The sequence below is a fragment of the Python bivittatus genome, unplaced genomic scaffold (assembly GCF_059951505.1).
Source record: "Python bivittatus isolate LINGU-HERP-01145 unplaced genomic scaffold, Pbiv_v1 ctg000590_np1212, whole genome shotgun sequence".
Lineage (NCBI taxonomy): Eukaryota > Metazoa > Chordata > Lepidosauria > Squamata > Pythonidae > Python > Python bivittatus.
The window spans coordinates 24,287,884-24,304,954 of record NW_028277086.1 but is presented as its reverse complement, the minus strand read 5'-3'; the positions used below and the strand labels follow the sequence as shown (position 1 = coordinate 24,304,954).

Genomic DNA, 17,071 nt, shown 5'->3' with positions numbered 1-17,071 from the left:
TTCAGATTATACTAAATTTGTTATATTAAGGTCTACCATTATTTTTTTTAATAACATTTTCCAGGGATACTCTTAATGCAGAACCCAAACAATACACACATCTAGTTGTATTAATTCTAATTAAGGCTATTGTTTGCTTGTTTTTTAATCCTTTAGTGTGGAATGAAATAAAAAATCATATTTTATTTCCATGGGTTCCCTGTCCAACAGCTGATTTATTTTTCATCTGCCCTGGACAAAAATAATATTTACAGCATTGTACGAAAAAGACAATCCTTTTTTCTCCTCTTTCCCCTCCTCCTCCTTTATAAGGTTAGTAGACCTCCCACTGAGATTAATTATATGAGAAATAGAGACAAAACCATTCTCAGATTGTCGTATTAACTCTTCAGTAGCAATTGGAATAACAGGGACAAGAATAAAGGAGGATTCTGCCATGTCCATTGTTCCATTCTTCTCAAGCTCTTGCACTGTACTCTGGCCAGCTATCAGCCAAAGTTGTAGAACAGGCCTGAAGTTTTTTTTTTTCAGGCAGAAATTCTCAGTTGGCCTTTGAATGGCATCAGGAACTGTAATTCAAAAAGTGGGTAAGTCCAACCTGAAGAAGTAAGGCCAACACAAAAATTATATTTGATTTAATTTTAATTAAAATGTTATGTATTACAGTAACTATGATTATACCTCCTGCATTCAATAATTTCCTTTATCTTGGAGATTAAAAATGGCAACATTTGGCATAAGGGTTAAGAGAAGCTTGGAAGACTTATCTAACCTGAAGAGCTACAGCCCTATTTTGAAAAGTATTTGAATTGAGTAAATTCCAAAATTCATAGGAAAAACCTGCAACAGAGCCAGTGTTGTTGCCTAATTCAATATTGCATATGTGTGAGCACCTTCAAGTCAGTTTTTGATTCCTGGCAAGTGCCTGGACAAGTCCCTGCAGTTTTCTTGGCAAGATTTCAGAACTGGTTTGCCATTGCCTCCTTCCTAGGGCTGAGAGAGTGACTGGCCCAAAGTCATCCAGCTAGCTTAATGCCTAATGCGGGACTGGAACTCATGGTCTCCCAGTTTCTAGCTCAGTGCCTTAACCACTACGCCAAACTGGCTATCATTCAATATTCAATATTATGAGGTTACAGTGCATAAGAAAAATATTTAACATTAGTAGAAATTGATTTTGTTATAGTTTTCTTACTACACATCTGCAGTGTAATTCAAGTCCATTGGAAGGGCTGCAGTCATATTCATGGTGGAAATTAAAGGATCTGTTTTCTTTGTTTCCATATTTATTGCTCTGGATATCCTGCCATTCCTCAGGATGCTCACAGTGGATAAACGAGATCCCCTCTCACTGTATTCCAAAAACAACCCCTATGGGGTATACTGGACAGAGGTAGAATAATTGACCTATAGAACCCAAGTAGATCCATGCTCAAGAGAGGACTTGAACCTTGTTCTCCCTGATCTTCCTCCAAACAGGTGGCTTTCCTTTTGTCTTTCCCCTTCTATTTGATGCCACTACATCATACATGATCTTTAAAATGTTCTGTTCTTGACTCTATAGATAATTGCCCATCTCTGTACTACAGAACCTATTCCAATTCCTTCCACATATAGAACCAATTTTAGATCATTTAGGGTTGCTCATACATTACCTGTGCCAGGTATGGCATAATTAAACAGAAGTTCAGAATCTGAAGCAGAACAACAACTTCCCCCTTGCCAAATAGACAGATGTATCTCAGCAATCACAGACTGTTGACTACTCTAACAGGCTCTGTTAGGGACGGTTGTTTGCTTAAACCATCTTGCCTGCTTTCTCTTTCTTTTTGAGCTTCTGTGGCTGTAAAAATTGTAAATTGTTTTGGAAAAACTCACTGGACCTCCATTTTCAAACATTTCTAAAGGGAGTTTGCCATCTTCCATCATAAACCTTATCAGGCTGTCAATTATACAATCAAAACTTCAGATTTATTTTGGTCTCTTTGGTACAGCTGGAAGGGAATAAGATCCCGCTAATGTGGGCATGCAAATGTATAGTTGCAGCATACAATAAAGTGCTTAATTAGTTCAGAGATGGCATTTTCTATCCATTCCGATGTGCCAGCAGGTTTAAGGGGTAGTGTATGCATTTGCTTGTTTTGAATACATAGTGCTCTCTTTTCCCTCCCTCCTTGATTAAATTCCACTCACATTTTGCAGAGACAACTACATCTGCTCCATCAGTGCTATAAAATAGGTATTTCCTCAGGGGTATGTAAAGCATATATAAATCTCAGCTCCTGGTTGAGATTTGCATAGATACTGGCACACAGGTCACTGGTGCATTTAGGTTGTGTTGTGACTGTGGTGAGTTTTCAGGGGTCTAATGAGATTACGGGCATTTCTGCTTAGACACGTAGAGTGCAAGCACTACAACAAATAGGACCCCACAGTATACACCACCATGGTTTAAGTCCTCAGTAGTCGCTTGTATAGATAAGGGGGGATCACCCTGCTTGTTCTGGACCCATTGGCTCTAAATATGAACAAATGTTATCGTGTGGTCCTTTGTTTGGCACATACATACATTTAATTCAGCCTTATGTTTCGCTGCAAGTAAATGATGCTATGAGAAAAGTATCTTTCTGCATAACTCATTTGTGTTCAGACTTGGTGGGTGGGGGGCAGGATTGCTCCTTCTCAAAGAATTCCCCTTGTAGCAATCCTAGCTGTAGGCCATTAGCCGTGAACATCTGCCCATTCTAATGACCACCCCAGTGTACACATACCTGACTGCCATCTAATTCAAATGCCACCCAGAGGACATAAAAGTTAACATCCCTTGGGTGGATTACATCCAGAATTATTGACCAGCTACAGTTACCATGTCATTTGGCTTTTGGAGGTGAAAACAGGAACCTGGGTTCACAAGAAGGTCACATGCTGATGCATTTTAAAGAATGATGCCAGAAATATGAGGATTTTTTCTTTGCAATAGTGTCTACAAAGTACAATCTAAATTGACAATGCTTTCTTCCATAAAATTCCTTTATGTTACCGCCTATTGTTTCCAGAGGGGCACCCATGGGTACCAGGGTGTTCACAGACCTCTCGCCTTGCCCACTCTCATGGATCATTTTTTAAAAAATATTTTAAACAACATTTAAAAGGGAGCTAGTATAACACAAAGCAAAGCACCAGCTTCCAGGGTAATCCTTATTTCCAAAAATGCCCTTGGGCTCCACATAGGCCCCATAGGTGACTTAAGAAGATAAAAGATTTGAGGAAGTATAATTCTGTGCATTGTTTGCAAATATACCCATCTGATCAGAAAAAAAGATAAATGCAAGCTAGAAGTTAATAGTATGTATACTGGGAAGACAGGAAAATAGAGATCAACTCCAACAGTTTGTCTTCTGGCAAAGGGATGTTTTGTGACCGACCACTGCGGCAGCCATTTTGTGAACTGAATAGTCCTCTGCATGGCAGGCATTTTCTTTCTTTCCAGTAGCCACAACATACTCTTTTAAAAAAGTTTTTTGCAGTTATAGATCAAAATATCAAGCATATTACAATATAATACAATATATAAAGAGTCCCCCATTGGGGGGAGATGGGCGGGGATAAATTTGATTGATAAATAAATAAATAATACAGCCTAATATAATCAAGTAAAACCAAAGACCAAAACCAGAAAATTAAAAAATTATTAAAATTAGAATGGTTTTTAAATTAAATTTACAGCCAGAGTGGGCATTAGAGAAAGTAAAGCCAAGATACTGCATATATTAAAACAATCAGCAGAATAAGTAAAGAGCAAAAAGGAAAACAATAAATCCTCTCACCCAAAACAAATGTATTGATTTGCTAGACAAATGATCTTGTGACAATAATGATTGCAAGACATTTGACAATCTTTCTGAAGATATTCATAGAGCTGTCAGTTAAAAGGAAGCAAGTGATCTCCTTGTCCAGTCTTCCATTATTATGAGTCAGAAGAGGAGTTGTTAATTCAATTGTCATGTAAAAAGACAATTGAAGGTGTGTGAAACTGTTTCCATTTCCTTGAGGGAACTTTGGGCAAAGTTGTTCTTGGACTTTTGAAAGCTTTCTAAAAGGGAAGAAGGCAAATCATTAGATCAGGTAAGGGTAAAAGTTCCCCTTTAAGATAGCCAAAGAATATTTGCTTAGAATTATACATGAAAGAATGGTCTCCCAGACAACCCATGGTATATCAAGTAGGGATTTTGGACAAATGTGCTAAATATCTGGGTTGAGGGTTTGTTGTTTCAAATCTAATCAGGCTGTTTCTGGACCAAGGAAGATCATATGGTGAACTGAAAAAAAACATTATATTTTAGATCAGTCAGGATCCCTTCCTTTCATGAGGACATGACATACTCCTACAAGATCAGGGAGGCCAATTTATTACCAGAGGAGTGTAATTTAATCCAGAATTTCAGCCATCTAATCACATATGAGTTTCCAGAGCAATTAGTCCAGATTCTAATGTTATGGCTGGCACAACATAGTTTAAGAATATAAAATATGTCCAAAAGTCCAAGACCCCTTTTGTATTGTTTATTAAGATAAGTGAGTCTAAATAGTTCTAATAACCTTGGAGACAACGTTTTAAATGATAGGAAAATAACTAATGGAATATTGAGAGGTCAGAAATGACAAGAAACTTGGCCAATTAAATATATGCATGGCTAGTTCCCTACAGAATTTACCAGAAAACAGTGGACAGAAGGAAGATGGGGTCTGCTGGTCAATGGCATGGGACCAGGTTATCTGAGGGACCGTCTCTTCCCAATTACATCTACCTGTCCCATCAGGTCCAGCAGGAGGGGTATCTTGAGTCCCGTCTGCTAAAGAGTTTCATCTGATGGGACCAAGGAGATGTGCCTTTTCTGCCGTGACTCCTACCCTCTGGAACCTTATTCTCCCCAAGGTGAGTTAGCCCCATCCTTATTAGCCTTCCAGAAAGCCCTTAAAACATGGTTTTTCCAACAGCCTTGGGGATCCCATGGGGAGCCTGTGAGATGGCTGCATTGTGCTTAGAATGCTGTTGTTCTTCTGCAATCTTGGCTTTTAGTTATTTGTTTTTAATGGTTGTTATATTTGTTTTTAATTGTTAGTTGGTTGTACACCACCCAGAGTCATATTAGTGAGATGGGTGGCTATATAAATTTGCTAAAATAAATAAATAAATAAACAAGCAAGCCAGCCAGCCAGCCAGCCACAGAAGCTTCAGAGTCCATTAAAGCTCTACCATCTTTATTCTGTCGGGTTAAGGTTAAGGTTAAACTAGGCCCAGCCTAGTTTAACTTTAATCCAACAGAGAGAAGTGGTTAAGTAAGACAAAAAACTTTAAAACCACAGTTTGGACAGCAGATTGTTAGCATTTTTGCTTATTATAGTTAATCAACTGCCAGGTTGGGGAATGTGCTTTCAGAATATTCTGCTTTATGTGTCTTTGGGTTTGTTTGTACCTTGACTTGGATTAATGAAGAGATGCAGTCTGCCAATCCACCTAATGCAACAAAATGTTCTGGTCTGGCCCTGGACAGAAAGGCAGAGGACTTCTGCATCAGAAATAAGAATTAGTGTTAGTGGATGCAACTTCCAGTATCTGTATCCAGGATCCTGGACTTAATCTGGTGGGAGCAAACCAATGCTTCCCAGCATTTTCTCAACTTCTGCCAAAATAAGAGATGCCATAAAGCAAGGATCAGTAACATTACCATCATATTATTCTGAATGATGGTGCAAGCACTAAAATAGATCATTTTAAAAAATTGCTGCAGAAAACATCCAAAAGGATACGTAATCTCGAGACGTTTCAGCATTAAAAGCTCCAGAGCTCATGAGATTTTCAGGCAAGATTATAAAGTCAAGAAATTTGGAAGTCTTGCTATATTGCAGTCATTTTTAAAATGATGTTCTGGGAGTGGTCTAGAAGAGATGACATCCATGTGTTCTGTGTTGCCAACCTCTGCCATACAACATAGAAACTGAAATACCTTCTTTTATTTGTGAGCATAATTATTCCTTAAAATTACATTTTTAAAGGCATACACAATAATCTAAAGCTTTTTCTGCTTTATGCACTTTATCTTGTATATCAATATGCGTAGCTCAGTGTTGAACTGTGGAAGCCCTGGGGTTCTCCGAGTTTGGTTGTTTCTTGGAAATGTTTCATTACCCGGCTAGGTAATATCTTCAGGGCTAGAATGGAGCAGAGTTTGCAAATTCCTCTCCATTCTAGCCCTGAAGATGTTACCTGGCTGGGTAATAAAATGTTTGCAAGAAAACAACCAAGCTCAGAGAACCCCAACCACTCTACAGTATCTTGTATATATTGTTGTGGCCAAAACCTGGCTCACCTGAAGCAACCAAATCAATATTAGCAATTCAGTTCAACAATATCCAGAGTAGGCATCTTGATTCTAATTTCTTGGGTTAATATTTCACCCCCCACGCATCCAGTATCACTAAATGCTAAACTTGGAGACACTTCATAATACAATCTTAAAATTAAGATGATGAAGAATGCCTTCCTGTATGTGCACAACAGCTGCCACACCCAATATAAATACCCATATCCAAAATATACAGTCATCACCAGGCAATGTCTAACATGGTCAGAGTAATATCAACAACTCCATTACTAATTACAGATTCTCAGAACCAACAAATAAATGTTTTATATCTTAAAATTCAGAAGCAGTCTCATGCTTTATGAAATCTCTTATTTGCAGCTGCCACAGGATTGCCATGCCACTTAACTCTTGTGTCTACTCATACTAATTAGAACCAGTTTGAGAGATTTCATATTGTTTGTTCCTTTCTTTGACATCTGGCTTCTGTGTTTCTGACGGAACAGGCCAGAGAAATAAGCATGGTTTTTCAGTCAATTGGGCCTGTACAGAATACACACAATAAACGATCTGCATTGTTCCAACAGGCTCACATCCATTTTGTCCTAATTTTGTTCTTACTGACTACATGTTAAATGTTACATCTCTCCTTAAAGGAAGCAAAGAGTATCTCAGAGCTAACATGCAAAAATAAACCCAGGTTGCATAACAAAATTGGCCTGAAGATTCTGCCTGCTCTGAAAGCGTATTAGACCCTTGGGCTATTTCAGCTGTCTTCCTCTAGTTTAAAAATATCTCAGGAAAGGGTAGTTTCCCCATCCGTTTACAATCATAGTTAATGTTTTTGTCATTCCACCCCGGAGTCTCTCCAGCAATGTTATGTCTCTCTAGGCCTCAAGTATGACAAACAGAATGAATTTCATAAGCCCACTTAATTTGAGATTCTTAAATTTTTGTACAATGTAGGAACATATGCATACAACTACAGGCAATGACCTTTCGCCTTCATCCAATGCTAGATTCAGTCTAGCGCTCTGAGGAACTTCCATAAGAAATTGATAGAAGATGAAAGGTTTGCAATCTGGTGCAAAGTTGCTTACTTGGTAGTATTGACATGACTCAGTCTCTCACACTGGTGTGAGGGCTAGGACAGGCAAGGTCAGAAGCAGAGGGCCTGAGACCAGACAGGGCCATTACAATAACAATGCACAGATGTCAAACATTCCTCCCATAGAGAAGTGATTGGCTCTCAGTCTGTTAGGACACACAGGAGAAAAAGATGTAAGATTTGAACGCTGAGATTAGTATACGTATGACTTGAGCCTTATAGACTGCAGTCTCTGGTTTTCTGCTAGAATTATGGCTTTTCTTAATAGCTTATGAAGAGATGTGTCTGCCTGTGTCAAGCCCCATGCAGCTGAGCAAGATCAAGGAAGCAAGAACTGCACAAATTTCAGTAAAGTTTCTTTAATGCTAGTCAGAGGTAATACAGAATCTTGGAAAATATAATAGGAATTTCTCAGACTTGTTTATACTGAGTTAATTAAAGCAGAGTCTCTGAAATGCTTCTTCCCAGATTTCTCTTCACCTGAGTTGTCATTTATGACATAAGCTGTCGACTGACTTACTCTCTTGATTGTTTTCTGTGTTCTCATCCATTACTTCCCCACCCTCCCCACATTTCTCTCACATCCTGCAGGCCTTATAACTGAAGCGTCAATCTGGGTGAAGCTTGACAACAGTTTATGGATGGCTCATTACACTGATAATCAATATTTCAGATATCTGACATGAAATTCATATCTATTTGCCAAGGTGGGCTTTGAGACTTATTTTCTACCATGCACCAGCTTGAAAATAGTTCACATAATAAGGTAGCAGAGATACAGTCAAACACTCCAGAGTCCAAAGCCAGCACAGGGTACTTAAAGTAGACGCACTTTAGAGTTCAAGTCCATAAAATCGAAAATCACTAGCAAGGCTTCATATGTAGATGAAGATCAGGATTTTCAGGAAATCTTGAGTCAAGGCACAATATCAAGCTTTTAAATAAATTGTTCCAATGTTTCATTTGTCTTAGATAGAAACTTAGATATTAGAAGGTCCTGGCTTCTATTTGAATTCAGCTGATCAGAGTTGATTGCAGAAACTGGACTACTTTGGAACAATCTATTTCCAAATACTGCAGATTATTATTCCTAAACTGATTACTACTCCCAAGCTGCTTTCCCAAAAACTCTGGCACTATTTTGTCTTTCTCTGGCGCTCAACATGAAAGCATCAACATTTTTGTGGGATTGGGAAATATATTTCTGTCAGAATCAGAATTCAGGCTGAGAGACTTCTATGATGATTCATCAAGAGCTCAGTACTAAACCCTAACACTGCCGACTCAGACTCATTTGGCTTGCTCTATCTATCTATCTATCTATCTATCTATCTATCTATCTATCTATCTATCTATCTATCTATCTATCTATCTATCTAATTTATATGGCTGCCCATCTCACAAGAGGTGACTCTGGGCAGCATACAACAAAGATATAAAACATCAAACAAGTCAGAAAACAGTCATTATTAAAAAGTTAAAAAAGCATAAAATGCACACGAAATTAGATTAGCAAGAGAACCATTTCAAGGTCTCATCAGTCCCCTGGGACCCCCAGACCTGATGACAAAGCCAGGTCTTGAGGGACTTCTGGAAAAAATCTTGACCTAGCTTCTGCTCTTCCCTCCCCTCTTCTGGAGAGGATTTCTCTGAGACAGCAAGGAAAGTAGTACAGTTTGAATGTGGCAGGAGAAGGAGAAATGTGACTGCATAAGCGTGCCTGCATAGCCGCTTCATCTGTGGCATGGGAGACAACCAGGAATAGATTCTGAAGCAGTTGCACAAGTCTTACAAAAGATACAGATGCTTTAACAACTTGAACAGAGATGCTTCATTTGCACTTTCTGTGTGGCAAAATGCCTTTTTCAAATGCTTTGCAGAGCTGAAAGATAAACTAAGATCAGCTCTAGGTTTGAGTCTGCAGTTCCTGGCATACTGGTTGGGAATTCTGGGAGTTGCAATCCCAACATGCTCACACTGCTTTTCAAATACCAGCCCACCACTATACTAACCAGTTAGAAATCACCCTAACTTCACTAAGGAATCTTTAAGTGAGCTGAGATACACAACCCTCTGCAGGGTTATGCCCATACGGATCACTATGCATCCATAATTCGGAACATCTCCTTTAGACCAGCCTTCCCTAATTCATGTATCCTTCAGATGTATGCACTTCAGATCCAGAATTCTCTACTCAGCACAACCAAGTGCTAAGCAGACTCAGGTTGGGGAAGGCAACATGACATGCAGCAAGATGTTCTAAGTTCTAAACTGACCCCATGTATCCAGAGGGGCTGTTGGGGCTTATGAGACAGGAAGTGCTATTAAAAACAAACACAAAACACTTCCTGTTGGGAAATAAGTAGCAGCCATTCCCATTGTATTTCTATATGCCCCTCAGCAGTGACCCTTTAAATGACATCTGCAGATCCCCTGTGAGTGCCAATTCCAGCTTAGTCCTGATAGTTGCTGGGTTGCTCACTAGATCTCTCTTTCCTCCCATACCCTCAGGAACTAAGGACACAATTGGATGATAATAGTCAGATCTACTATTTTTTAAAAGGGAAAATGAGCCAACTTCAGGAACTAAACTCCCTTTCACCCTAGAGGAGGAGTACTAGATTTGGGCTGCAAAAACCAGATGATCACTAGATGGCAGCAAAGAGAGATGGAAATCTTTATCTCTCTGCTGCCATCTAGTGTTATCCCAGATCTGGCAGCCATAACAGAAGTATTATTTGCCCTTGAGGACAAAACCTAAAGATATATCACACCCCCAGTTTACCTAGAATCAGGCCTGTAGTTGTATTCTTAAAAATTGAGCTGTGGAATTGCATGACATACACAGCCCATACAAATGTCCAGAACAAGGAATCCCACAGCTGAGAACTGGCTTTCACATACAGAGCCAACATACATACATACAGTTTACAGGCCATTCTAATACGCTGTAAACTTCAGCTGCGATTATGTCCAGAGCTTCAACATACCTATAATGCTAGATTCAAATTGCCACAAGGTTTTCAGCTTCCTTTCCTTTATGCATTCAGTTAGATCTATATAGCAGCAATTTAACTAGAATAAATTGTGTCTTCTTGAAAATATGGCTGGCAGGTGTACCTTCCTGCAAGAAGTTTTAGCAGGGGCATCATTGTTCAGATTGCTGGCACCTGGCTGTTTATTATTTAACACAGCCCAATAAGAGTAATGGCAAAAATGAGAATCAATTTTGGAACAGATAAATGCATTAGACTCTGGGCATGTGTAAACCTAACATTATCCAGCTGCACTACAGACATTAAAGAATTATAAAATTCAGTTTTGGCAGAAATTCAAGACTCTGCAAATGTAATGTCCAATGGACCTATTTAGTAATTATAGAGATAAGGCAACCAATCACCTTTGCACCTCTACAGAAAACTCTTTAAAAAAAAAAAAAAAAGCACCAGCAGTAATGGAATTGTATCTACTTCCATGTGAAAATACTTGCTCTGGTCTGTGTTCCTCCTAGCATGGATCCAGCTGGGTGACTTTGGGCCAGTCACTGTCTCTCAGCTCTACACTGGGAAGTTGAAAAATGCCTATCTTACCAACCTGAAATGGACCAGCGTGTTTGATTATAGTCCACAATCTTCAGTAAGGAGTCTTTCACTCTGCAGTGAAATGATTGGGGCTGATTTCCTCCTCTTTGTTTGCTGTGAAATTTGATGGAGTAGTCAGAATTATTACTATCATTTAAGTGAGGAACTGTATCCTCTTCCATCCAGATCAAATTTCTCTGAAATACTGTTGATGCTTAAAAATATAAAGGACTTTTATCTCCAGCTCTTCCACTGAAGGACTGGGATATTGCCCTCCAAAATTTGACTTATTACATACTGAGACTCATTCAAAGTCATTTATTTCTTATAGTTACAGATTTGAGGCATTTTGCTTACTAGCCGATCTATGTCAGGCTCAAAGTAATTTCAAGCATGAACTATCATCATTTTCAACCTGTCCTCCAGGAAGTAATCCATATATTTACAAGATATAATTTGTATAACCAGTAATCTGAATCAGGATTATTTTTCCATATAAAAACCCAAAAGAATAAACTCAAAATACTGCAACAAAAAACATAATAATAATAATAATAATAATAATAATAATAATAAGGATAAGCTGTTTAGTTTTTTTTTATCATTATACTGATACAAGCAGTCAATTTTACAAGAGAAATCATTTTTTTAGCAAAACTAAAGTACACAGGATTATCACTTTCAATATGAGAGGGCTACCTACTGTTTGGTAAATAGAGAATTTGCAATAGCCATGTTATAAAACTCCAGGAAACCACAACAATAAAGGTACAATAAATAATCTATCATCATTTTAATTTATGTTTTTCTTATGATTCCAATTATAACATTCGACATCAGAGAGGAAGATCACAGCAGGACTGAAAAGGTTCTGTCACATAGACCAGCTGTTTCACCCATTTCCTCACACTAACTGCACTCGGTTAAGTAACGGACTTTGAGACAACCTACTTTGGGAAAACCTGAAGGACTAAAGAAGGAAAATGGAAAAATGAACCCTATATAGATTTCATATCATAAAAAAGCAAGAGACTGGGAAAGTCCTCTACCTGAAAGGTCTTTATCAGTCTGACCCTGGTTTGAAAGGAAACCAAAATCTTGCAAATGCCATACCTGGAACTTGATTCCACTAGGATAGCATTTCTCAACCTTGGCAACTTTAAGATGTATGGACTTCAACTCCCAGAATTCCCCAGCCAGCATGCACTAGGAGAATGAAAGAGGATTGAACAGTATTTCCAGTGGTCACTTGTAAAATCATTTTGCTTTTCTTGTTCAATTCCTGAATAGTCACCACATCAAAGAAAAGAGAAAAAAAAGAACAAAAATCAAAATAAAACTAAAGATAACTTGTGCACAGTTACTGGCATCTATAATTAGATACATATGCAGGTGTTTGTGATGGACTGTTACAAAGATGGAAAATGTACATGTCAATAAAAATCTTGTTGACATTACTGTCCCATGAGTTTGTTTATTTATTTATTTGATTTGTATATCCACCCATCTCACATCTGTGACTCTGGGCGGCTCACATCAATTAAAAACAACAGCAATAGTTGAACAGTATTTCAGCCTAGCACATTAATTTAAAAAGTAGAAAATGTAACCATTTACATTTGCTGCATCTCCTAGCATACTTAACTTCTGTATGCATTTCCCCTTAATTAACATAGCTGTTAATCTAAATTGCTCAGCCTTTTTTCATGCAAATTGTAATTTCATTCTTTGATACATACATTTCCTTAATATAGGCTTATTTAATGTAAATGTCTCTCATATATCTCCTTTTTCCAATGTACTACTACCATTTGTACTCAATTTTCAGTAATGTACTTTCTTTCCTGATTCATTTTTTACAGATTTTTGATCTGGGAAAGATGAACACTAGTGGACCTTGATGCTACCATCCATGCCACTTCAAAGTCCATTGGAAGCAGGGAATACAAACTGTTCTCATGGAATCTGTGGCCAAATTATTTTACGTCCTACTAAACTATTTTATTATTTTATTTTTATTTATTTATCGTATTTACATAGCTGTCCATCTCGCATAAAAGTGACTCTGGGTGGCATACAACAATTAAACTATATGGGTAATGCATACGGATCTCCCATTCCACATTAATCTAATGTGCTGTGTATTTGCATTAGGCACTATAATGGGTCTGTTTTGGCTTCCATAAAGTACTGACATTTTGTCTGTATAGGATCATACTCAATTATATCACATTCATACCATTTATATATTGTTTTGCGTATTTTAATGATGCAAGAACTCTGTAAAATAGGACAATATAATTGAATTATGGACACCTAGGGATGAAAGTGAAGGCAGAAGATTTCATAGAAACCAACATCCTGGTCAGTGCAGGAATCCAAATTAAGGCATTCAAATTAAGGCATCCAAATTAAGGCAAACACAAGATTGTCCAGCCTCCTCATGCACAAATCCAGTGAAAAGGAGCCCAACCCTTCTCTAACTGGTTCTGCTATTGAAGCGCTGAAACATAAATCCATTGTTCCATGTCCTGAATTCTGAAATGGTAGAGAACAAGTCTTGAATGTCTGTCAAGTTTATGAAAAGTGCTATCCCCTGCTCTTCTTTCTTCAAGGGGTTTCCCAAGTCCTTCAGTCTCTCTTTATACATTTCTGGTTCCCTGGTCATCTTTATTGCCGTTATCTGTATCTGTTCCAGTTTGACTCAATCTTTCTTACAGTGGGGTGCCCAGAACTGGATATAACACTCAAGGTGAGTTCTGTCCAAAGTAAAGGAACGTGGAACTGTTATTTCCCATGGCTTTCTGAAGTGTAATATTTTTATGATTTCTGAGAGCTTTGGTCCAGGTTTTTCACAATATATTCATATATGGAGCCCTCAAAATTATCTGATTAACTTCCTCATAAGAATTATACTTGTAACAGAAGCATGTGCTTTATTATTCATTGCACTCAATGGGACTTAAGTTTACCTGGAATCTATTACTATGAGTGTCATCTTCCCTTACTTGTTGCCTTACAGAAGTGTTGGGATTGTAACTCCTAGGAATCCTAACTAGCATGTTCATTCATGATTTAGCTTTATCTGTGAAATAGGCTACTATGATTTGTTCAATAAACTATGATTTAGTGTGAATCCAGTAATATTGGATTTAGGGTTAACTGAAAAAAAAACAGAGGCTCTGGCCTGGTTCATGCATAATGTTAAGCAAGAAAACCACATCATTGCTAAGCATCTTCATGAATCAGCCCTTTATCTCATCAAAACAGAACAAAGGCCTAGATCTGTATAAAAATTATAGATAATAATGAATATACTTTAAATAATAGCACAATCCATCTCTGTGTCCTTTTTCCATGCTCAGTCTGTTTCCAGATGCCAAGTTTATCTGGGCAACGTCAAGGTCATTGCTATTACCTCTAGGAAGAGTTCTTTCTTTTAAAACTATATTTAGAGTAGAAGAGCCATTAAAATAGAGGATGTCCTCAAACAGAAAACTGTTCCCTGTTCAGCAGGACCCATGGCCATCCTTGTGCCTCTATAGATTCTTTGGTAAGAAGAATGATTAGTCTGGATTGGATTAATCAAAACCATGAACTGAATATATATTATAACTTCACTGAATGTTTAAAATCAGTTGAAGCAAGTACATCCAGCTAAGAAGTCTGTTTTGGATTCACTGAAAGAATTAAAATGAACATTTTCACAACTGTAGCATGAAAATGAATTAAAACTGCACACAACATAACCTCATGCTGTCTTTGTGAAATTATAGAAAAAAGTGTTGTCATTAACTAGCTATATATGTAGCAGAAACTACAGTTTGTGTTCCAATTATGTAATATTTTGACCATTTGCCTAAAATGTTTGCAAAGTAGTTCCACACATAAATGTTCCCCAAAGGGAGCATACTGTATAATAGACAATCCTGTTCTGAGGAGTATTAGATGCACAAGAATGCTGATTCCCATACAAAGCGGTGTAGGTCAGAAGCAGCAGGAAAACTTTTTCCACAGTGGAGTTCCATATGTGAAGCAGAGTACCAGCAAATATTTTAGATACATTTTTGTCCTTCTGACAAACAAAATGCAGCAAAATAAGCAAATGTGTACAGATTTTCTTGATCTGTCTTGACCTACTCATGTAATATAATTATGTATTTTTGGTACATATTTCTTCATTTTCACTTTTAGACAGAACTATGCACAACCTCATCTTGAGAAGGATTTAGAAGTCTTCATTAAAAAATGATTCCATTGTTGGGGCAAACAAAAATGGAGGTTTCTGCCAGACCCAAAGCAACTATTCCTGCCCCTAAACAATTCTCCCCTAACCGTAATCCTTTCTGACTAAAAGGAAAGGAATATTACTCACCTTAACAAAGCAGGATAAAACTGAGAAAAGGCAGTGAAGACTCAGCCCACATAATCACCTAATGGCAGATCTATGAAGAAAAGGCAACAGGGTCACTAGGCAAAACTGTGGACATTCCATTCCAAACCAAGGATATGCACCTAATTTCATCAATATTCCATTGCTCATTAACAAAGGAACAACTGGCATTTCCAGTTGTACTGCCACTTCAGAAAAGTCAGGCTTTCTTAATATCAAAAATGGCCCCATTTACATAGACAAAAACAATCCAGTTTTCTTCCTGTGGTCCAAAAAGCCTGTCAGCAAATCAGAGCCCTAGAATTTCCCACTCCACAGTTCATAAATCCTACAAAAGTCCTTACCTATTATTTTTTATTCTTCTTTTCTGTAAGCTGGAAGCCAACAATCATTGCTCCAATAAAGTATGTGATCTTCCTCATCAGATTTGTGCTCCATCTTTCATCATCCATAACACAACTTACCCTACAGAAGCAAAATATTATAGAAGAAAAGTGTTTTCTTAGATAAGTGACTATAGCATTGCCTATATTTAATGTTCCATTTCTCAAAGTCCTATATTTCAGACATGAGAATTCTGTCTAAATTCCATATGTAAAAAGCACGTCACCTCTGAAAGAGTATATTGACTGAAAGAAGAGATCAACCTTAAAACTGCTTATCTCATTTGAAAAGCTGATCTTATTTGGAAAGCACAAATGGCATAAATTTTTTAACTTTATTTCATACTGCTGATCATACATATAGCAGTGGATATCCCCTGAAATGTACTGTATAATTATAAATTTTAGGTTTGTTCAGATGTAATACCAAGTGGTTTGTTGTGTATTTAAAACTTCAAATTACAAATTATATTCCAACCACACATATCCATGACATTTGGTAAAATTCTGAGTGATTTCCCTGTTCTCTCATCTTCCCTAAATTCTATTCCATGCTGCATCCAATTAGAACAGGACAATATACCAGTCAAATGATGGTTTGTTGGTCTGCTTATAATATCTAACAACTTTAAGACATAGTTTCAGATCTTGCCTTCAGTTCTCTCATGTAACCATGGTTTTGGTTTGCACCCAAACTGTTTCTATATGTGAAAATCCAGACTGAGATAGACCACATGCCTGAATCTCTGCATTTTGAATGGCACATTAGACAGAGATCACCAAGCTGAATATGCATTTTGGGGAAAAGAGAAGGTCAAGTGTTGACTACTGGATTACCTTCTGAAATTTTCTACCTATCTTTTAAACAGGTGACCATCATCCCCTTCTATTTGCTACAGTAATGTATAACAGATTAGTGAAGACAGAGGCAAAGAATTTGGCGCCCTGAATTTGGAGGTCATTAACACTGTCCTGTGACCCAAGTGGAAGGGGAAAAAATGCTAATGCTGTAACTCAATAGTTAAAGTCAGAAGGTATTTTAGAAATTTGCTCAAGTTTAATTGCCAGTTGCCCCCACAGGAGTGCAAGACTGAGTTGTACAATTTGCTGATGAGCAAATTTTTCCTCGGAGAAGAGGAGGTATCTCTTTTACCTGAATAGCAAAGATCAACAATGATTTGATCGAGAATGCCAGAAGCTCAAAAGGAGATTTAGAGCTGCCTATATTGTTTACAAACTTT

At 37.7% G+C, this 17,071-nt stretch overlaps 1 long non-coding RNA gene across 1 annotated transcript; it reads right to left on the bottom strand.

The window, feature by feature from the left end:
* Positions 1-3,930: 3,930 nt before the first annotated feature.
* Positions 3,931-16,152, bottom strand: LOC148214762 (uncharacterized). Its single transcript, XR_015797512.1, has 5 exons — positions 15,792-16,152; positions 15,430-15,499; positions 12,168-12,336; positions 5,478-5,570; positions 3,931-4,093 (listed from the first exon to the last, which is right to left on the bottom strand). It is a non-coding gene; the product is annotated as an uncharacterized LOC148214762 (long non-coding RNA).
* Between the last annotated feature and the right edge of the window lie 919 nt (positions 16,153-17,071).